Raw genomic sequence first — 24,323 nt, forward strand, 5'->3', positions numbered from 1 at the left:
GAGGTCTCAAAGAATTAACACCAAACAGCGTTCCTTGGATTTTGCAGAAGAACATCATTGACTACTTTTGTTAGTGGAAGTTGTGGAATGTTGACACTTGAATGCAGATTGTAGATGACAAAGTAACTTAGTTGACAGACTTTTTTGTTTAAAGAGACAGCTGTTTGGGATGCCATTAAATAGCAAATAAATGTAAAAGTAATGCAAATGGCTCAATTTCTTTGTGTTTTGTTTGATTTATATTTCTTGTTTTTATTATTTTTTATTTTTGGCTTTTTCACAAATCAGCATGTTTTAGCAACTTGTGAAGTCTACGAGGTCAACGAAAGACTGATAGATTGCAATTACATAATCAATTAGAAAGTAACATGTGTGATGGCCCAGGATTTGGAACCCAGGTGCAGCGAAACAGCAGTTCCTTACAAGCACAACTTACAAGGCACCCTGGAGGTGGAGACAGGGTACTGGTGGGCAGGGCCGGACCGGGATACCGGGAAATTTCCCGATGGGCCATCAGCACCTGGGGCCGGGCAGACAGCTGGGTCTGCTGGCGGCCGCAGGGGGACCTCCCCCAGCCTCCCCTCCCCCAGCCAGCGGCCGCCAGCAGACCACCCCCAGCCAGCGGCCACCAGCAGACCACCCCCAGCCAGTGGCCACCAGCAGACCACCCCCAGCCAACGGCCGCCAGCAGACCACCCCCAGCCAGCGGCCGCCAGCAGACCTCCCCCTGCGGCCACTAGCCCACCACAGGTAAAATGTGTAATTCTGTCAGTGTGAGTGTATGTGTGTGTGTGTATGTGTCATGGTGTGTGTGTCTGTGTCATGGTGTGTGTGTATGTGTCATGGTGTGTGTGCATGTGTCATGGTGTGTGTGTCTGTGTCATGGTGTGTGTGTGTGTCTGTGTCATGGTGTATGTGTCTGTGTCATGGTGTGTGTATGTGTCATGATGTGTGTGTCATTGTGTGTCTGTGTCATGGTGTGTGTGTCTGTGTCATTGTGTGTGTATGTGTGTGTGTTTGTGTCATGGTGTGTGTCTGTGTCATAGTGTGTATGTATGTGTCATTTTGTGTGTGTATGTGTCATTGTGTGTGTGTCTGTGTCATGGTGTGTGTATGTGTCATGGTGTGTGTGTCTGTGTCATGGTGTGTGTGTCTGTGTCATGGTGTGTGTCTGTGTCATAGTGTGTGTGTATGTGTCATTTTGTGTGTGTATGTGTCATTGTGTGTGTGTCTGTGTCATGGTGTGTGTGTCTGTGTCATGGTGTGTGTGTCTGTGTCATTGTGTGTGTGTCTGTGTCATGGTGTGTGTGTCTGTGTCATGGTGTGTGTGTCTGTGTCATGGTGTGTGTGTCTGTGTCATGGTGTGTGTCTGTGTCATGGTGTGTGTGTGTGTCTGTGTCATGGTGTGTGTGTGTGTCTGTGTCATGGTGTGTGTGTGTGTCTGTGTCATGGAGTATCTGTGTGTCTGTGTGTATTTAAAAAGTGTTTTTACTTTTTTTTCTCCCCACACTGTGCTGGTCTCCCCTCGACTGGCCCTGCCTCTATGGCTGAGATCATCAAGCATGATGATCTGAGCCAATCCAATGCTCTGCCATAGGATTGGCTGCAAGGGCCCTGATAGTAGGTGCTGCACACTGTGTCACGCTGTGCAGCACTGACACAGGAAGCACCTCTAGTGACTGTCTGAGTGACTGTCACTAGAGGTGTCACTAGGAAGCAATGTAAACACTGCATGTGAGTATGCTTAATGTATAATTAAACATTTTACTCTAAAAGGACCAATATTATATATTAGAAAAAGCAATATATATATTACTCAACCATCTGGGGGTGGCAAGACATTGCCTTACATATTACATACGGCAATATATGGCGCAATGACTTATGGGGCTGGCCTAGATTTTTTTTCCAGGGCTCCTTTGTATCCCCAGTCCGGCCCTGCTGGTGGGTCTGTGATGGCACGGGTGCTTTATGAGGAGTGTGATAGCAGTCTGAAGATCATGGCAACACAAAGTTAGGGAGAGAGCCAAATACTGGTAACCTGGAGGACACACTGCAAGCACTATTAGGCACAAGGATACACTGGTAAAATAAGGCTAGGTTATAGACCAATTGAGCAATGATTTGAGGGAGTGAGTAGAATATAAAGGGCAGATAAGTCACATGACTGACCTAACCCCAAGCAGGCAGAGTTGCAGATCTCTCTAAATTTGCTCATTAAACTGTGCTGCTTCCCCACATCCCCCTGATGCCCCATGTCCCACTCGCACACTCTGCTGCCCTAAACCGCCTCACACACACTCTGCTACCTCATGTCCCCCTCACACAAACTGTGCTGCCTCATGTCCCTCTGCTGCCCCATGTCCCCCTCACACACACTCTGCTGCCCCATGTCCACCTCACTATCACTCTTCTGCCCCATGTCCCCCTGCTGCCCCATGTCCCACTCACATCCCCTGCTGCCATAAACTGCCTCACACACTGTGCTGCCTCATGTCCCCCTCAAACACACTGTGCTGCCCCATGTCCCTCTACTGCCCTATGTCCCCCTCACACACACTATGCTACCCCATGTCCACCTCACAATCACTGTGCTGCCCCATGACCACCTCACAGTCTCTCTGCCGCTCCATGTCCCCCTGCTGACCCATGTCCCACTGACAAAATTTACTTCCCCATGTCTCCCTCACCTACACTCTGCCGCCCCATGTCCCCCTCACACACACACATTTTATGAATTTACTGGCATGATAATCAGGATTTATGCATTTACTGCTCCTTGGCATGCCATACCAACATTATGTATTTACTTTGTATTGACATATACACCTAGTTTATGAATGTATTGCTTCACTGGCATGATAAACCAATTTTATGCATTTAATGTTACTTGGCATGATATACCACGTTTATGCATTTACTTTTCATTGGCATGAAATATCAACTTTATGTATGTATTGCTCATTGGCATGGTATACCTAATTTATGTATGTACTGCTCATTGGCATGGTTTACAAGGTTAATGCATTTACCAAAAACTAAAAAAACACAAGTAATATTATGGGGCTGGATCAATTAATAATAATAAATATGTAATAAGCAGCACTATATACAGTGAACTATACAAGACCAAAAAAAGTGTGCTGTGCCTTTAAGACCAAAATGAAATTAGGCAAGTGAGGATAATATGTGCAATAATATACAGCACAAAAAGTGACCAAGTGCTTTTGTGCAAAAAACACACTTATAAATGTATATAAATATTTTGCAAAGAGTGCAATTTACAATAAAAAATTGTTCTTAGCTAGTGATGTCGCGAACATGAAATTTTCCGTTCGCGAATGGCGAACGCGAACTTCTGCAAATATTCGCGAACGGGCGAACCCGGTGAACCGTCATAGACTTCAATAGCAGGCAAATTTTAAAACCCACAGGGACTCTTTCTGGCCACAATAGTGATGGGCCCCCACCCACCTGAGTGGTGGGTGGTGGCCTTAAACAAGAATAAGGGGGGGGACCTAATGTCCTCCCTCCTGGCCCCCACCCCTGAGCGGTGCGTGGGGGCCGTAAACACAAATTGGGGTGGGACCTAATGTCCTCCCCCCCCTGGCCCCACCCCTGAGCGGCGGGTGGGGGCCCCAAATACCAATAGGTGGGGGGACCTATTGTCCTCGCCCCCAGCCCCCACCCCTGAGCGGCGGGTGGGGGCCCTAAATACCAATAGGGGGGGACCTATTGTCCCCCCCCCCCGGCCCCCACCCCTGAGAGGCGGGTGGGGGCCCTAAATACCAATGGGGGACCTATTGTCCTCCCCCTGGCCCCCACCCCTGAGCAGTGGATGGGGGCCCTAAATACCAATAGGCGGGGACCTATTGTCCTCCCTCCGGCCCCCACCCCTGAGCGGCGGGTGGGGGCCCTAAACCCCCCCCCCCAGGTGACTAGGGGTCCCCAAACCCCTAGTCAACCCTCCCCCCCAAAAAAAATGATCCCCCTACCTACACCCCTCACCCTAAAAATAATGAGGGGGGGACATTTAACAAGAACCTGTAAAAAAAAAATAACTTACCATTCGATATTTTCTTTCTTCTAAAATCTTCTTTTTTCAGCCCCCAAAAAAGGGCAAATAAATATCCATAATAACCGACGCAATAAAAAAAAAAATCCATCTTCACCCGGCGAGGGCTCCGCGCAGACTGAGCTCTGCAGGGCGGGGGAAGGCTTATAAAGCCTTGCCCTGCCCTGCAATTAGGCTCAGAGCACTCTGATTGGTGGGTTTAAGCCATCCAACCAGAATGCTCTGACAGGTAAATGAAGAGACTGACTAAGTCTCTACATTTACCTGTCACAGCACTCTGATTGGTTGGTTTGAAATCCACCAATCAGAGTGCTCTGTGTCATTTTACACAGTGTGGGAAAGTTCTTTGGAATTTTCCCACGCTGTGTAATTTGACTCATAACTCTCTGATTCGTTACTTAATCTACCAATCAGAGTGTTATGAGTCAAATTACACAGCGTGGGAAAATTCCACAGAACTTTCCCACACTGTGTAAAATGACACAGAGCACTCTGATTGGTGGATTTCAAACCAACCAATCAGAGTGCTGTGACAGGTAAATGTAGAGACTTACCTGTCAGTCTCTTCATTTACCTGTCAGAGCATTCTGATTGGATGGCTTAAACCCACCAATCAGAGTGCTCTGAGCCTAATTACAGGGCGGGGCAAGGCTTTCTAAGCCTTCCCCCGCCCTGCAGAGCTCAGTCTTCGCGGAGCCCTTCACCGGGTGAAGATGGATTATTATTTTTTGCGGTCGTTTTTTTTTCTTTTTATTGCGTCGGTTATTATGGATATTTATTTTGCCTTTTTTGGGGCTGAAAAAAGAAGATTTTAGAAGAAAGAAAACATCGAATGGTAAGTTTTTTTTTTTTACAGGTTCTTAGTTAAATGTCCCCCCCTCATTATTTTTAGGGTGAGGGGGGTAGGTAGGGGGATCATTTTTTTGGGGGGGGGGAGGGGGTGACTAGGGGTTTGGGGACCCCTAGTCACCTGGGGAAGGGGGACTTTTTTTTAGGGCCCCCACCCGCCGCTCAGGGGTGGGGGCAATAGGTCCCCCCCATATTGGTATTTAGGGCCCCCACCCGCCGCTCAGGGGTGGGGGCCAGGGGGAGGACAATAGGTCCCACCACTATTGGTATTTGGGGCCCCCACCCGCCGCTCAGAGGTGTGGGCCGGGGGGAGGACAATAGGTCCCCTCCCCTATTGGTATTTAGGGCCCCCACCCGCCGCTCAGGGGTGGGGGCCGGGTGGGAGGACAATAGGTCCCCCTATTGGTATTTAGGGCCCCCACCCGCCGCTCAGGGGTGGGGGCCGGGGGGAGGACAATAGGTCCCCCCCTATTGGTATTTAGGGCCCCCACCCGCCACTCAGGGTTGGGGGCCGGGGGGAATATGTCCCCCCCTATTGGTATTTAGGGTCCCCACCCGCCGCTCAGGGGTGGGGGCCAGGGGGGAGGACATTAGGTCCCCCACCCAATTTGTGTTTAGGGCCCCCACCCACCGCTCAGGGGTGGGGGCCGGGGGGAGGACAATAGGTCCTCCCCCCTTTTTTTACTTTAAGGCCCCCACCCGCTCAGGGAGGGGGGACCTTTTTATTTTATTTTTTTAACAGTAATAGTATTTTTTTTTACAGGTTCTTAGTTAAATGTCCCCCCTCATTATTTTTAGGGTGAGGGGGGTAGGTAGGGGGATCATTTTTTTTGGGGGGGAGGGGGTGACTAGGGGTTTGGGGACCCCTAGTCACCTGGGGAAGGGGGACTTTTTTTTAGGGCCCCCACCCGCCGCTCAGGGGTGGGGGCCGGGGGGAGGACAATAGGTCCCCCCCATATTGGTATTTAGGGCCCCCACCCGCCGCTCAGGGGTGGGGGCCAGGGGGAGGACAATAGGTCCCACCACTATTGGTATTTGGGGCCCCCACCCGCCGCTCAGGGGTGTGGGCCGGGGGGAGGACAATAGGTCCCCTCCCCTATTGGTATTTAGGGCCCCCACCCGCCGCTCAGGAGTGGGGGCCGGGGGGGAGGACAATAGGTCCCCCTATTGGTATTTAGGGCCCCCACCCGCCGCTCAGGGGTGGGGGCCGGGGGGAGGACAATAGGTCCCCCCTATTGGTATTTAGGGCCCCCACCCGCCACTCAGGGTTGGGGGCCGGGGGGGAATATGTCCCCCCCATTGGTATTTAGGGCCCCCACCCGCCGCTCAGGGGTGGGGGCCAGGGGGGAGGACATTAGGTCCCCCACCCAATTTGTGTTTAGGGCCCCCACCCACCGCTCAGGGGTGGGGGCCAGGGGGGAGGACAATAGGTCCTCCCCCCTTTTTTTACTTTAAGGCCCCCACCCGCTCAGGGAGGGGGGACCTTTTTATTTTATTTTTTTAACAGTAATAGGGGGCGGACCGAACATCGCATATGTTCGCCAGCGAACCGTTCGGGACATCACTATTCTTAGCTTTCCCACTTTAAAGGTATATTCCAAAGTAGGAAAGCTAAGTACAATTTTTTTATTGTAAATTGCACTCTTTGCAAAATATTCATATACATTTATAAGTGTGTTTTTTGCACAAAAGCACTTGGTCCCTTTTTTTGCTATATATTATTGCACATATTAACCTCACTTGCCTAAATTCATTTTGGTCTTAAAGGCACAGCGCACTTTTTTGGTCTTATGCATTTACCGCACACTGGCTTGAAATACAAGTTATATGCATTTAATGCATTAATAGCATTCCCTTGCCCCCCAGGGTATATATGTGTGATTGTGTCGATGTGTGTGTGTGTGTGTGTGTATGCTTGATCAATAGAGCGTGTATTTATCAATACAGGGTATGTAGGGTATGGGGCAGATGGAAGGGAGTATATCAGGCACAGAACAACCATCTGTTGGATCAGGGGGCCTACTGGTGCCTGTTGTTGTCATGGGCACCATGGGGCCCATCCTGCCTGGCTGTGCTGACACCACAGCAAAAAAGAGCAAGGCAGGGCTACAGGCAGTGGCGTATTTTGGATATTTTGGCATGATGAAACTCGGGCACCCCCCCAATCTAAATTTTTCCTGCCCCTACCTGTTTAAAGCTATCCTATACTGCCAGGAATACAAAGCTGTAATCCTAGCACTATAGCTCCCTTTTGTAGACTAGTAGACAGCCACTGTGGGCAGACCAGTTTCTCTGGAGCTGCAATATTTAACAGTGCAGCACTAGGTGCAAAAGGGACACAGCACCCAGACCACTTCAATGAGCTGAAGTGGTCTGGGTGTCTACAGTGTCCCTTTAAGACGAACACACAGTCTGCCTGACAAGACACACACTGGCACACCCACTTACTGACAGGCACACACTCTCAGATACACACACAGTGACATACATTCACTGACAGAAACACACTGGCAGACACACACATTCATGGACACACACTCACTCACAGATGCACACACACAAACAGACACACACATTCACTTACAGACACAAAGTGACAGACACTCACACATTCACTCAAAGACACACAGTGACAGAAACACACTCACTTACAGACACACAGTGACAGAAACACACACACTCACAGACAGTGAAAGACACGCACACATTCCCTGACAGACACACACATTCACTCATAAACACACTAACAAACACACACATTCACTGACAGGCACGCACACATTCACTGACAGACACACTAACAGACACACATTCACTCACATACACACTGACAGACACACACACACACACACATTCACTGACAGACACACACTGACACTCATTGTCTCACACTTACTTACATTTTATAATTTACTTATATTTTCTAAATTTTAATCCACCCATCCTCCCTACCTTCGGTAGAACTGGAGTGGATTCTTCCCTGGAGTCCAGTGGGGCTTGCTTGGCTGTCTGGGCTTGCTGCTCCTGGGCTGTTGGGTGTGCGGACAGGCAGGCATGCGCACCACTGGAAGTGCGCCGCTTCGTGATGCTGGGAGACGAAGTGGCGTTATATTCAAGCTACCAGCATCACTGCGTGAGTAACTGAAAGCCTCGGGGGGACCCTGAGGTGGCCAGTCGTCCAGCTCTTGGGCCCCCCATGAAAGAGGCTAACAGGGCATCTACCAGGGCGCATGGGTGACAGCGTTTTTTGACCCCCTCCTCAAAGTGCTGCCCAAGGCATATGCCTTGTTAGCCTTATGGGAAATACACCACTAGCTACAGGGAGGCTCAAATTGCCTAGGGGAAGACATGTGAGGTGTGCACTTCAGAAAAAAGAGCCAGACATGGAGACAGGGTGAGTACAAAAAATGTACCCCATTCTTGGTTGTGGAAGGCTTACACAATGTATGATCATATACTGTAACTAAATATCTATTGTTTTTAACTAAGTCTTGAGTTTTAAAAAATATATATTTGTGAGCTTGAAACTGGGGCTTAGATTTTGTATGGTTGAGAGACTCACAATGCACACCTCTCAGAAAGTACATAATTCCTTGATATTCAAATCAGGCTTTTGAATTTTCTGAGTCCAAAATTATCTAACAGTAGTGATGTACCGAACTGTTTGCTGGCGAATAGTTCCCGGCGAACATAGCGTGTTCGCATTCGCCATGGCGGGCGAACACATGCTCGGTTCAATCCGCCCCCTATTCGTCATCATTGACTAAACTTTGACCCTGTGACTCACAGTCAGCAGACACATTCCAGCCAATCAGCAGCAGACCCTCCCTTCCAGACCCTCCCACCTCCTGTACAGCATCCATTTTAGATTCATTCTGAAGCTGCATTCTTAGATAGAGGAGGGAAAGTGTAGCTGCTGCTCATTTGATAGGGAAATGTATAGCTAGGCTAGTGTATTCAGTGTCCACTACAGTCCTGAAGGACTCATCTGATCTCTGCTGTAAGGACAGCACCCCAAAAAGCCCTTTTTAGAGCTAGAACATCAGTCTGCTTTTTTTTTTGTGTGTAATCTAATTGCAGTTGCCTGCCTGCCTGCCAGCTTCTGTGTCAGGCTCACAGTGGATACTGTGCCCACTTGCCCAGTGCCACCACTCATATCTAGTGTCACAATAGCGTGCATTTAAAAACAAAACATTTTTTCTCACTGTAATAGATTAATTAGTAGTTAGTTGTCTGCAAGCGTCTGTGTGTCAGGCCAACCGCGTGTACTCTGCCAGTGCACCGTGCCACTCATATCTGGTGGCACAATAGCGTGCATTTAAAAACCCAAAAACTTTTTTTTCACTGTAATAGATTGAATAGCAGTTAGTTGTCTGCAAGCGTCTGTGTGTCAGGCTCACAGTGGATACTGTGCCCACTTGCCCAGTGCCACCACTCATGGTCAGGCCAACAGCGTGAACTCTGCCAACCTCTGCCAGTGCACATTGGCACTCATATCTAGTGTCACAATAGCGTGCATTTAAAACCAAAAAACTTTTTTCACTGTTAATAATTGAATAGCAGTTAGTTGTCTTCAAGCGGGTGTGTCAGGCCTACAGCGGGTACTCTGCCAACCTCTGCCAGTGCACATTGCCACATATGTGGTCTCACAGTAGCTTGCACACATAGTACCACTAATCCAAAAAAAAGATGACAGGCAGAGGCAGGCCACCCCGCAGGGGCAGTCGTGGTCGTGGTGCTGTGATTCCCTTTTGCCCTAGAATAATGCCCAATTTTCAGAGGCCACGTACCCTGAACTTGACAAGTTCTGAGGACATAGTTGACTGGCTAACACAGGACACCCAATCTTCTACAGCTTCCGCTCAGAACCTTGACGCACCATCCTCCTCCAGCTTAGCTTCGGGCACCTCTCAAGATACCACTCACCCGCCTGCCGCCACCACCAACACTAGCACCACAGCCGCTTCACTTTATCTGTCAGAGGAGTTATTTACACATCCGTTTGAAGAAATGACTGATGCGCAACCATTATTGCCAGAGGATGTAGATGCTAGGGGTATGTCTCGATCAGGCAGCATTACACACATGGACATACGGTGTGATGATGATGATGTTGTACCCACTGCTGCTTCCATTGCTGAGTTGTCAGATACAAGTGAAGCGGTTGATGATGACAATGCATCCATGGATGTCACGTGGGTGCCCGCTCGGCAAGAAGAAGAACAGGGCGAAAGTTCAGATGGGGAGACAGAGAGGAGGAAGAGATGAGTTGGAAGCAGGGGGAGGTCGTCGCAAGGAGCTAGTGGCAAAGCCAGACAGCATGCATCGGCACCCGGGGTCAGCCCGACAGCACGCCAATCAACGCATGCTGTGTCCACCACCAGAATGCCGTCATTGCAGAGCTCAGCAGTGTGGCATTTTTTTTGTGTTTCTGCCTCTGACAACAGCGATGCAATTTGCAACCTTTGCCAAAAGAAACTGAGTCGTGGGAAGTCCAACACCCACCTAGGTACAACTGCTTTGCGTAGGCACATGATTGCACATCACAAACGCCTATGGGATCAACACATGAGTACAAGTAGCACACAAACTCAAAGCCGCCATCCTCCTCCTGGCCCAGCATCTTCAGCCACTTCAACCACTGCTGTCCTCCTTGCCCCCTCTCAACCATCCGCCACTCCGTCTCTCGCCTTGAGCAGTTCCCGCTCATCTGCGCACAGTCAGGTGTCTGTCAAGGACATGTTTGAGCTTAAGAAGCCAATGTCAGAAAGTCACCCCCTTGCCCAGCGTCTGACAGCTGGCTTGTCTGAACTATTAGCCCGCCAGCTTTTACTATACAAGCTGGTAGAGTCTGAGGCGTTCAAAAAATTTGTGGCTATTGGGATACCGCATTGGAAGGTACCCGGGCGAAATTTATTTGCACAAAAGGCAATCCCCAACCTGTACTCGATTGTGCAAAAGGAAGTAATGGCATGTCTGGCACACAGTGTTGGGGCAAGGGTCCATCTGACCACTGATACCTGGTCTGCAAAGCATGGTCAGGGCAGGTATATCACCTACACTGCGCATTGGGTAAACCTGCTGACGACTGCCAAGCATGGAATGCGTGGCTCTGCAGAGGAGTTGGTGACACCGCCATGACTTGCAGGCAGGCCTGCTGCCATCTCCGCAACTCCGCCTACTCTATCCTCTTCCATAACCTCCTCGGCTGAGTCCTCTTCTGCTGCTGCATCTTGCTCCACATCAACGGCACCCCCCAGCTCCCCAGGTACTATTCCACATCCCGGATACGGCAGTGTCACGCCGTCTTGGGTTTGACTTGCTTGAAAGCAGAGAGTCACACCGGACAAGCACTCCTGTCCGCCCTGAACGCACAGGTGGAAAAGTGGCTGACTCCGCAGCAACTGGATATCGGCAAAGTGGTTTGTGACAACGGAACAAATTTGTTGGCGGCATTGAAGTTGGGCAAGTCGACACATGTGCCGTGCATGGCACATGTGTGTAATCTGATCGTACAATCTGATGAACAATTTGCGATAGAACTTCTGGCCTGCCCTGCTTCAAGTGTCCTGTCAGAAAGGACCTTCAGTGCAGCAGGAGGTATTGTCACTGAGAAGAGAAGTCGTCTAGGTCAAAAAAGTCTAGATTACCTCACCTTTATTAAGATGAATGAGGGTTGGATCCTGAAGGGACTGACAGTGGGCGATACATTCGATTAAAAAAGGCCTGATGAGATGAGCTGCCTTGGGCTAAAAATGGTGACCCTATGTAGGAGGAACAGTCCCTATTCTGCTCTGTGTCAGTGTGTATCAGGGTCCCTGAGGACAGGTGTCAATCCATATCTGCCAAGTGACCTTATGTAGGGGGAACAGTCCCTGTTCTGCTCTGTGTCAGTGTGTATCAGGGTCTCTGAGGACAGGTGTCAATCCATATCTGCCAAGTGACCCTATGTAGGGGGAACAGTCCCTATTCTGCTCTGTGTCAGTGTGTATCAGGGATCATTAGGATAGGTGTCAATCCATATCTGCCAAGTGACCCTATGTAGGAGGAACAGTCCCTATTCTGCTCTGTGTCAGTGTGTATCAGGGTCTCTGAGGATAGGTGTCAATCCATATCTGCCAAGTGACCCTATGTAGGGGGAACAGTCCCTATTCTGCTCTGTGTCAGTGTGTATCAGGGATCATTAGGATAGGTGTCAATCCATATCTGCCAAGTGACCCTATGTAGGGGGAACAGTCCCTATTCTACTCTGTGACAGTGTGTATCAGGGTCTCTGAGGACAGGTGTCAATCCATATCTGCCAAGTGACCCTATGTAGGGGGAACAGTCCCTATTCTGCTCTGTGTCAGTGTGTATCAGGGTCCCTGAGGACAGGTGTCAATCCATATCTGCCAAGTGACCCTATGTAGGGGGAACAGTCCCTATTCTGCTCTGTGTCAGTGTGTATCAGGGTCTCTGAGGACAGGTGTCAATCCATATGTCAAGGTGTCAATATGTCATATGTCAGGTGTCAATCCATATCCATTGTGATTTAGGAATGTTAGGTGATTTATGCCCTTTATGGATTAAAACCAGACTCTGCATCAACTGTGTAATTTTCCATGGGAGTTTTGCCATGGATCCCCCTCCGGCATGCCACAGTCCAGGTGTTAGTCCCCTTGAAACAACTTTTCCATCACTATTGTGGCCAGAAAGAGTCCCTGTGGGTTTTAAAATTCGCCTGCCCATTGAAGTCTATGGCGGTTTGCCCGGTTCGCGAACGTTTGCGGAAGTTCGCGTTCGCCGTTCGCGAACCGAAAATTTTATATTCGCGACATCACTATCTAACAGTAATGTCTGCATAATTACACTATTTTGTTGTTTCTTTCTTTTTCTTCTTACATATTACTTCCCAACCTTCAGCCACAATTTGAACGAAATAACTGAGATTTCATACAATTAATTATAGACTTCCGTAGACGCAAACATATAAATAAGGGGGGGAAAAAAACTTTTTTGATTAAGTACTACAGTAAATATACTAAAGCACAACATAAAAAAATAGAAAGCATGTTATTAAATATCCAAAACGCGGGTTTCTTTAGCTAGGATTAGCAGGCTGTAAAGTAATAGCTTCTACACGTGTCATTGTAACTGTGGGCTGTGCCATAAAATTCTTCTTGGTGAACATGAATGATCTGTTTACTTAGGACAAAGTGCATTCTGTGACGTGTGGCTTTCAGACTGCTTGTCCTTGTAGCTTTGTGAGCTAGTTAAGATGGCACCTCTTAAAACAAAACCAGGCAGATCTATTCAGTATATTGTTCATTCCACCTCCAAATGAGCTATTATGATTTCACGGGTTTATCATTTGTTTGTCTTAAAACTCAGGGGCCACCTTTTACTCTGCAAATAATAGATAAGTGACAACACAAATTCTCATCCAAACACTAGAACTTATTAGTGAAAGGAATTTCTACTCAAATATTAAAATAAAAGTATTTTTCTTTAAATTTTAACACTTATTGGGGGCATATTCCCTAAATGATCTGTGGTAAATTGAAGACAGAGGGTTTTTTTTTTTTAAATGTAGAGTAAAAGAGATAATTTGGAGGGAAAAAAATCCTACTCTCTTACTTTTGATGAGCTGGTTTCCAAGAACAACATTTAGAAACTTAGTTGATGACTTGCATCAGCACACTGCACATCACAGTTTAGTAATTCAAACACATAGATATGTATCTTTATTTTCAAATGAATTTAAAGCGGCCCTGTCACTTTTTTTCTTTTGGTATTTCTTTCCTTATGCTTCCTGTACCTTATTGATTATTGATACTCCCTCCCTTGTCACTTGACTTTATATTTATGTAGTATAATTTCTTCCTTGTGCTGGATATCAAAACATTTTGTTCTCGTCTGCCCATAATGTCTGTTATTTGACCTATTGTGGGCTGATTTTAATGATGAATTGTGGGTAAAATGTGATTGGTAACTGAAACAGAACCTTGCTTTATGCTCCGTCTATTGTCAACTATGTCAACTTGACTTCTAAGAAAAAGTTGATAAAAAATAGTGCCTACTTTTACTTGTGTGTTTTATGAAAACTAGGGCTCTCAGGAAAAAAAAAAAGAGATTCAGACATGGGAACTATATAGAAGCAGATTAGATGAAGCATAATTTTGGTGACAGATCTACCTTAGTGGAAGTGCAACTCAGGGCTGGATTAAGAGCCCATTGGACCTGGTGCTGACAGTTATGATGGGCCTAATTACAGAATCTTATTAACAGAAAACATACCACAGAGACCGAAGCATGAGAAACCTATGCAAGAGCATTTGCATAGTGCGCAAAGTCAGCTTTACATTAACTAATTTCATTTTCAGCCAGTCCATACCAGTTTTGTTTCCCTACATCCCTCTTAAGTTTCCATACGTAAGCAAGAGCAGGTGAAGATGTTTTTAAATCAATAGGCATGTGCCTGGAGCTGCAGCTCCATCAGTGCTAATCAGGTCCTGGTGCAACTAATATGCTACAAACCATAACAAAAAAAAGCCAGCGTAATGATATTGATTCTTAATACTAATTAGGTTCAGTCGTTTATAAAAGAGGAGATATTTGCAGCTGTGCCTGAGAAAGGTTGTTAAGTATGGATAATAAATAACTGTCAGGTTGACTGTTTGGGATCAGAGCAATACTTTTGCACCCCTAGAGAGCACCTAATCATAATTTTTCATTTTAGTTTAAGATTTTTTTTAAAAATAAATTTGGTTCGGTTCGGCACTTCCGAAATTCGGGACTTCGTCAATTCAGGACTTCGTCAATTCGACACTTCTGCACTTCGGTTTGGCAATCCAAAATTCAGGACTTCGGCAAATCGGGAATTCGGCAATTCAGCACTTCGGTTTGGCACTTCCGAAATTTGGGACTTCGGCAATTCAGGAATTTGGCACTTTGGCAATTCCCTAAGTCTAACCCTAAGCCTAGCTCTAACCCTACCCCTAACCCCCTGACCCTAACCTACCCCTAACCCTACCCGTAACCCTGCCCTTACCCCTAACCGTAACCCTAACCCTAAATCCTACCTCTAACCTTACCCTAACCCTACCCCAACCCTAATCCTAACCCTATCCCTAACCTAACCCCTAACCCCAACCCTATCCCTAACCCCAACCCTATCCCTAACCCCAACCCTACCTCTAACCCCAACCCTAACCCTAGCTCTACCCCTAAACCTACTCCTAAGCTTACCTATAACGCTACCCCTAACCCTACCCCTAACCCTAATCTAACCCCTAACCCTATGCCTATCCCTACCCCTATGCCTACCCCTAACCCTATGCCTACCCCTACCCCTAACCCTTCTAGGGTTAGGTGTAGGGTTAGGAGTAGAGTTAGGGGTTAGGCTAGGGGTAGGGTTAGGGTTAATGTTAGGGGTAGGGTTAGGGCTGGGGTTAGGTTAGGTTAGGTTAGGGGTAGTTTTAGGGCTTGGGTTAGGGTAGGGGTAGGGTTAGGAGTAGGGTTAGGGTTAGATTCCTGTCATCAATCCCTTAATATTTCCTCCCTCTCCTGTTTTGCCTCTTTTCATAAACCCGAAGCACTTCGGCACTTCCAAAATTCTGCACTTTGGCAATTCAGTTCGGCACTTCCGAAATTCAACACTTCAGCAATTCGGTTCGGCACTTCCAAAATTCGGCACTTCTGCAATTTGGACATTCAAAAGCATCTGAATGTCCGAATTGCCAAAATTCATCCGAATTGCACATGTCTAATAAATTCAGATTGATCATAGACAATCAGGAAAGAGTGAGTCATACATTAACTTTCATATTGATGAGTCGGGATAGACCGTATTGTTAATGCTAAGAATGTTACGAACAAGGGTTTCATATTACCATAAGAAAAAAAAAAAAGTGAGAAAAAAAGGAGGAAAAAAAAATACAGCCGCACGCTTTCATCATACATACACACTCAAACCAAGCGGTTGGCGGCAGGGGTACAGGCAGGTTACTTGGAACTATGTTGTGGCACAAGGTAAGTGGACAGAATGCTTATCGTTGGCTAAAAAAATCTTTGTATATAGGTACTCACAACTCATCAGGGTGGAACGGGAGACACACCAGAGGGGGGGAGGCAGATCTTAGAAGAGAGAGTCAGCCATGGATGTAAGATTTTATTATATAGGTTAATTCTCGACTCATCGTTGTTACAAAAGTATTTCTCAGAATCGGACTGGAAATCAATTTGGGCTTTAATTTATATCTACTGTTTTAATGTTTGTTATTGATATTTACACATAGGGTGGATAATGCCAAAAGCTCTAACAGACTTGACAATCTAAGGACAGTTGATTAGGAGCATCATAGAAAATAGATATGGCAAACTCAAATTTAGAGAACGCAAGTAGTAATATTACTAATACTTATGGAGTATTATGTTTTATACACGCACAAATATGTGATTTTAAATCTTTTCCCGTAATGCCTTAAAGGACCACTATAGTGCCAGGAAAACAAACTTGTTTCCCTGGCTCTGTAGGGTCTTTGGGTCCCCCCACCCTCTGGGTCCCTCTCCCGCCGGGCTGAAGGGGGAGGAAGGGGTCCCTCTCCCGCCGGGCTCCCTCGGCGCTGGGGACTCTCCTCCCTCTACCGACATCATCCGCTGAATGCGCATGCACAAGCAATCAGTCAGTCCATAGGAAAGCATTTCTCAATGCTTTCATATAAACGCTGGCATCTTCTCACTGTGAAAATCACAGTGAGAAGCGCGAAAGCGCCTCTAGCGGCTGTCAATGAGACCACCACTAGAGGCTGGGTTAACCCTAGATGGACCTGGCACCCAGACCACTTCATTGAGCTGAAGTGGTCTGGGTGCCTATATTGGTCCTTTAATAAATTAGTGATATCTGTGTATAAGTATTGGGTATATAAAATCTGCTGGACTTGCAACTGGTGGCATTGGAATGAGGCATACTATTTTTATTTATAAAAATGATGTTTTTAGAAAAGATTGTAGCTCTGGATCTTGATGAAACACTTCAAGTTAGGAAAAATATTGATCCTCTTCTGTGTGATCAATCTAGGGAGAGCCCTACAGCAATCCATCACAGAGAAAGTCTAACTGTTCAGATGAACTGAGAAGTGGAACTTTAGAAGTATAAGTAATACTTTTATTTTCTATCCAGGATTTAAAAGTGGACTCTACACACTATCTGTACAAGCAAGTAGCTCATTGTGAACAAACATATTACACTTTAATTTTACTCTTCATAATTCCAATATTTTCCTTCTTTTTTTCCCGTCATAATGATAACATTTATTTTTTATTGATTTGTTAAGTTTGTCCTTAGCACTATTGTTACTGTTAGAATATGTTTAAAGGTAAAATGTCCCCAAAAAGTTAAGAATTGGACAAACATACCATATTGTAAAGACCTTGATTGCATGTTAGCTGATCACATGAATTGACTAATTATTGGCTCCTAAAAAAAACTTTATCTGTTCAAAGTGATTCAATTACGCCATTTAAAGCCTATTGGGAACTGATGAATATCAGATGGAATATTATCGATTTTTGAGAAATATCGAAAATCGATCATATACTTTCCATTGCAACTATCGGGTACAATTAGAGCACACTGACTGAAATAAAGACTTTTCACACATCGCAACTTCAGTCTGCTTCAAGACAATACAAGGAGAAGAAGGATTATTAATATTATTTATTGCATTGCATTTTTTTGTTTGTTTTTTAATTTCTGTTGCAATAGGACTTAAGGGACGTTTTGGCCTTATTGTGGGGCTGAAGAAAAGAACATTGAAAAATAAAGAAAATGGTAAGTATAATTTTAGTTTTACAGGTATTATATTTATTGGTCCCCTCCCTATTATTAGAGTGCGGGGAGGTAGGTAGGGTACTCTTATTTAGAGGGGGGATGGCTAATGGCTTGTTGACCCCTAACCACCCAGTGGTAGTCATGAGGACAAAGACATGTTTGGAGGTTGGACAAAGACATGTTCATCTCTCTTGAATATTTAATTAGAGCCACCACCCATTGGTGGAGAATATGGGAATAATAGGTCCACCCATTCATAATAAGTATACCCCACCCACTGACTATGGGTGGGAGCCAGAGTTAAAGTAAGTCCTCCTACTCATTTCAATTGCAACCCACAATTGCTGACCCAGGTGGGGGCACAGGGGGTCCAGTATTATTATTTCAATTAGTAGACACACGGTGGATAGTGATCTTTTTTTATTTTGAAGCCCTACCAGATGCCGACTAGTGTGGGTATGGGGGGACATCTACCTCGCTGTATGTTACTAGTGAACAATTGGTGCCCAGTCACTAGACTTACTTACAACAAGCAGCCACTGAATGTTCATCAATGGAGATATGTAAAACCTTCCTCTTACTACTGAGGGGGTCATATTGACCCCCACAGGCTTTTATTTACTTTTTTTACAGGGTTAGTCACAAAGAAAAAGTCCTATAAATGTGCTTTTGAATTACATTTATTGAAATATTTTTCTTGAGCAGCTGACCTGTCTATTGGGTTTGATTACATTAATTTTGACAGTCATTAAATCCAGTTGAGATTCGATAAAAGTATCAGCCGAATCCAGTTGATAGCTTTTGACTGGGCTTTCCAGATAACATAGAATTGAGGTTCATTAGAGAGTCACGCGCAAAAAAGAAATAAGATCATAATTACCTATTGTTTGTTTTTATTTCTTTTGTTTTTTGTTTTGTTTCCCACTAATAAATATAAATAATATTCAGTTGACTCCAGCTGCATGGAATGCCAATAGCAAGAATACAAAATAAAAGCACAAAATCATGTTGCATTGTAAGAATGTTTGAAACAAATGTCCATTATAAAAGTCCATATACGAGTGTAAACGCCGAAGGAAACATTGTAGATGATATAAACCATGTATAAAAAATATTCTGTTTATTAAAATTTGCCATAATTGAGGTCGAAGGTGTGAATGCTCAGACCAGAATAAGCACCTATGATGTAGAGTCATGCAGACTATCATATTCTGGAAGAAAATAAGGAATTATATTGTGGTGGCTAGGACCTGGTTGGACAAACATAAGACTAAAAAAAGATCTGAGTAACATAACATTAATAAACTCTCTAGGAAATTCATGGATTGTGTTGCTACCCATGGTTGAGTCCCAAGATTTGTGTGGCTTCTTGGACTGAATGCTGGAACTCTGTATGCAGAAAGAGATTTTAGCAAGTCTGTAACCAAGGGAACAGACAGAAGGAAAGTTACACAGGCCAAATGTCAGGGAAAGCAGAAATAAACATATAAGCAAGCCTGCTTCAGGCTTAAAAGTCAGACTGGTAATACACATGGGAAGGCAGCAAGGCAAAGGGTTACAACTTAAACCAATCTGCACTGACAGAGAAGGCACATACAAGACACAAACAGGGGTAATGAACAGATAGCAAATAATATCCAACGATAAAGTAATATACATGCAACTTAAGAACAAGAAAAACAAATACTTGGGTGATATGGAGACTCAGTATTTGTAAACAAGATTTTGATGAAGAAATATGTCACAATATATAGACGGTACAGAGGGACAGGCAATTTTGATATATAAATAATTACATGGGTTGATTAACGTTCTGTCACGGGGTTGTCCCTTAACTTACAGGAAGAGTGAATCCCACAAATGAGGTTCCAGATAAAAGTATTACCGGGCTTTAGAGTGGATGGACTTAAAGTTAATAAAGATAAAGACAAAGTCAGAAATAGCCAAGGTCAGGATTATTGAAATATGGATAAACGAAATAAAAAGCCGGGTCAGGATACCAGAAATACTCACAGTCAAATAGAAAGCCAAGGTTAATATCAGAATATATCAATAATATATCAAGAAAGACTTACTATAAACACTAACATGTATCAAGGCAGAAGCCTTGATAGGGCAATGAATAGAGATGTCCCGAACAGTTCGCTGGCGAATAGTTCCTGGCGAACATCGCTTGTTCGTGTTTGCCACGGATGGCGAACATATGCGATGTTCGGTCCGCCCCCTATTCGTCATCATTGAGTAAACTTTGACCCTGTACCTCACAGTCAGCAGACACATTCCAGCCAATCAGCAGCAGACCCTCCCACCTCCTGGACAGCATCCATTTTAGATTAATTCGGAAGCTGCATTCTTTTTTTTTTTTTTTAGACAAAAGTGTGTTATATTTGAGCATGCTAGGCTGAACGTGCGTATATCATGGCTAGTTGCACTGAGGGTATGAGCACATAGCAGTACATTGTTGTGAAAGATGGCTGTCATGTTTAGGGTGTAGCTTGCACGTTATCAACTGTGTATTTATATCAGCAGCTCCACCACTAGTTATAAATCAAGTGTGAGTTGCCCCATGAGATGAGACTAGTGAATAACATAATACATGAACGGTTAAGTGAGAGGAGGGACAGTGTAGCTGCTGCTGATTTAATAGGGAAATCCATAGCTAGGCTAGTGTATTGAGTGTCCACTACAGTACTGAAGGACTCATCTGATCTCTGCTGTAAGGACAGCACCCCAAAAAGCTCACCTGCCTGCCAGCGTGTATGTAAGGCTCACAGCGTATACTGTGCCCACTTGCCCAGTACCACCACTCATATCTGGTGTCACAATAGCTTGCATTTAAAAAAAAAAAAAACTTTTTTGATTGTATTATAATAGCAGTCAGTTTCCTTCACACGTGTGCACTTCTGGGCCTGCCAGGGCACAGTGTCACACCAGTGCAACTCATATCTGGTGTAACAGTAGTGTACATTAAAAAAAAACTAGAAATTTGACTGTGAAATAATAGCAGTCAGTTTCCTTCACACGTGTGCGTTTCAGGGCCTGCCAGGGCACAGTGTCACACCAGTGCAACTCATATCTGGTGTAACAGTAGTGTACCTTTAAAAAAAAAAATACAGGGGGCTTGTTGTCACCTTCCGGGGACCCTTGGTGTTGTACGTGGATGGGTGGAGGAAGAGACCTTCAATGACATCAGTGAGGACAAGGAATGGGACATGGCTAGCTTGGTATCCAACCTTGTGCAAATGGGGAGTTTACGGTTGTGCAAATGGACTGTTTGCTGTTGTTTGCGGTGCGTTAAACGGGGAGTTTGGTCTGTCACTGTGAAGAGGGCGTAACCCTTACACTACCTGATCGATACAACATCATACCTGATGTTTTAAAGCACGTTATTCCAAACAATTTAGGAATGTTAGGTGATTTATTCCCTTTATGGATTAAAACTAGACTCTGCATCAACTATGTAATTTTCCATGGGAGTTTTGCCATGGATCCCCCTCCGGCATGCCACAGTCCAGGTGTTAGTCCCCTTGAAACAACTTTTCCATCACTATTGTGGCCAGAAAGAGTCCCTGTGGGTTTTAAAATTCGCCTGCCTATTGAAGTCTATGGCGGTTCGCCCGGTTCGCCCATTCGCGAACATTTGCGGAAGTTCGCATTCGGCATTCGCGAACGGAAACTTTTATGTTCGCGACATCTCTAGCAATGAATAAGGGTCTAAATTAGCATTATATAGGCTAACAATGTTTCTGATCCATGTAATCTCTGTTACTCCAAATTGATTGATAATGAGGTCACGAGGATGATGTGGTCACCTGAAGGGCGGGCATGACATCACAGCATTTGAATTTATGAAATACGCACCATTCAAACAGGCATTTAATCCCTTAAGGACCAAACTTCTGGAATAAAAGGGAATCATGACATGTCACACATGTCATGTGTCCTTAAGGGGTTAATATTATGCAGGGAAGAAAATGACTATGAGAATTTTAGCCTATGCGAAACAGAAGAGGGAGCGTCTTCGCCAGGCCAAATGTTTAAGTATGAAAAATTCCCTGTTTATATCCCACTTCCCCCGAACGCCTCAAGCGGCCCGAGAAACAAATCCATACAGGGCCATGAAGCTTTCGTCTTGCGCGGCCCGACAAGGGGAGAATCATGGGTGCCAGGAGTAGGTAAGTTTGTTACAGAACCCCCCCAGGAATATAAGCCCACTGGGCGTGGAAGGCCACGCTTGCCTGGGTGACGTAGATGAAAGAAACGGACCAAGCCAAGCATAAACATCAAAATGAGGGAATAGTAAAATAATACACTCTGTGGGAAAAATAAAAGGTAAGCAGCTCTAAACACCTAATATGTGGTATCCCCTAAACCACCATAACAACAAAAGCATACATACAAAACAATAGGTGGAACCGCTTGAGCCTTTGACAATCTGTAAAACACAAACGTGTTTTAGCATACTAAAGACATACTACACTATTTTGTACACATTTGTGTTTTACAGATTGTCAAAGGCTCAAGCGGTTCCACCTATTGTTTTGTATGTATCAAAATCAGGCACCTAGCTATGTTCCAGCATGATTACCAGCTTGCAGTGAAACATGTTTCTCTGCCAGATGCCACTAGTCACTGATATAATGCCTTCAAGTTTGCTGAAAATGTTAGCTTAACAGTAAATTAAATATCAATGTGTGATATTATTCCTACAGTCAGAGAGGGGGAGGAGTAAGTGAATCCTTCCATTACATTAGCATTCCGGAGATAAACATTGTTAAACCACCTTGACTTTTTAGAAATATATTATTTCACTGTATTTACTGTGTATAAACATTGGGCTCCAAAGCAGACACTCTTTTTACAATATGTTATATTTAATCATCTGTACTTTTAGTAGCCTTAAGAGCCCTTACATTTGCCTGTAACCCCTTAAGGACACATGCCATGTGAGACATGTCATGATTCCCTTTTATTTCAGACATTTGGTCCTTAAGGGGTTAAGCAAAGTTTTTATTCATTTTTATTTATCTATTTTTGCAACTACTACTGTATGTAAGAAAAATAACATATTTGAAATTATACTAACATCTTGTGAAAAATTGCAAGATGAAGGACACTACATACTGTCTAATGCTTTTTATTTCCCAAATATTTTTTTTAAAGGCTGAATGAATAAGTGAAAATACTTAAAAAGTGTAAATTTACATAATTTTAAAGTTTATGTTTGTCTGCAAAGCAACCTATACAGAAAATGGTTGTATTATTATATGTTTATATAGTAACTATGTATCCCTAGGGAAACTCATCAGCTCCTTTGGCTTCCATTATCATTTCTATGCAGATGACAATCTACCTGTCCTCTCCTGATTTCTTTTTGCCCATCTTGACTCGTGTCTCTGACTGCCTCTCCATGATTTCCAGCTGGATGGCTGCTTACTTCCTTAAACTCAACCTGTCCAAAACAGAACTTCTGGTCTTTCCTCCCTCAAGTGTTGCTACTCCTGTGTCTGTCTCCCTCCAAGTCAACGGTGCCACCATCACCTCTACCTCGCAGGCTAGCTGCCTACGTGTTCTCTTTGACTCTGACCTCTCCTTCACCCCTCATGTCCAGTCGATCGCCAAATCCTGCCGCTTCCATCTCAAAAACATAGCTCGCATCCGCCCCTATTTAACACCAGACGCAAGTAAAGTGTTGTTCCATGCCGTTGTTCTTTCTCGTCTTGACTACTGCAATCCCCTTCTAAGTGGTCTTACGTGTTCCCAGATTGCACCGCTGCAATCTATAATGAATGCGTCGGCAAGGCTAATTTTCCTGTCTGCCAGCACCTCACATGCCTCCCCCTTCTGTCAGTCCCTACATTGGCTTCCAGTTAGATATAAGGCTCAATTTCAGATTCTGGTGCTTGCTTACAAGTCCCTACATAATGCTGCTCCAACCTACCTATCCTCCCCAATACACAAGTATGTCCAGTCGAGGCCCCTGTGCTCTGCCGAAGACCTACGTCTATCCTCTGTCCGTACTCCCACATCTGATGCTCACCTTCAAGACTTCTCCAGGGCTGCACCTTTTCTGTGGAACTCCCTTCCCTTCTCTGTTAGACTTTCACCCTGTCTCCAATCCTTAAAAAAATCTTTGAAAACACACTTCTTCAGGAAAGTATATAATATAAACTGCTAGCGGGATTTCATTCTCACTCCCCCCCCCCCCCTCCCCCATGACTCCTCTCCTGCAATTGTCAAAAATAACCTAAGTTCTCAGTGAATACTTTTCTAGCAACCTATTTCATTACCCCTACTTATACCTTTTATGTCACTATACCCCACTTCCTCTAGCATGTAAGCTCATTGAGCAGGGCCCTCAACCCCTCTGTTCCTGTGCGTCCATTTGTCTGGTTACAATTACGTGTCTGTTAGTGCGCCCATTGTACAGTGCTACGGAATTTGCTGGCGCTATATAAATAATAAAATAATAATAAATAAAAGTTATGCTAATATTTTTTAAATCCAAAAGTACTTTGTAGTGAAGGATTTATGCATTCTATACCTTAAAGGAACAATAATTGGTTAAACATATGCTCTGAAAAATGA

The sequence above is a fragment of the Pelobates fuscus genome, chromosome 2, assembly GCF_036172605.1.
Source record: "Pelobates fuscus isolate aPelFus1 chromosome 2, aPelFus1.pri, whole genome shotgun sequence".
Classification (NCBI taxonomy): Eukaryota; Metazoa; Chordata; class Amphibia; order Anura; family Pelobatidae; genus Pelobates; species Pelobates fuscus.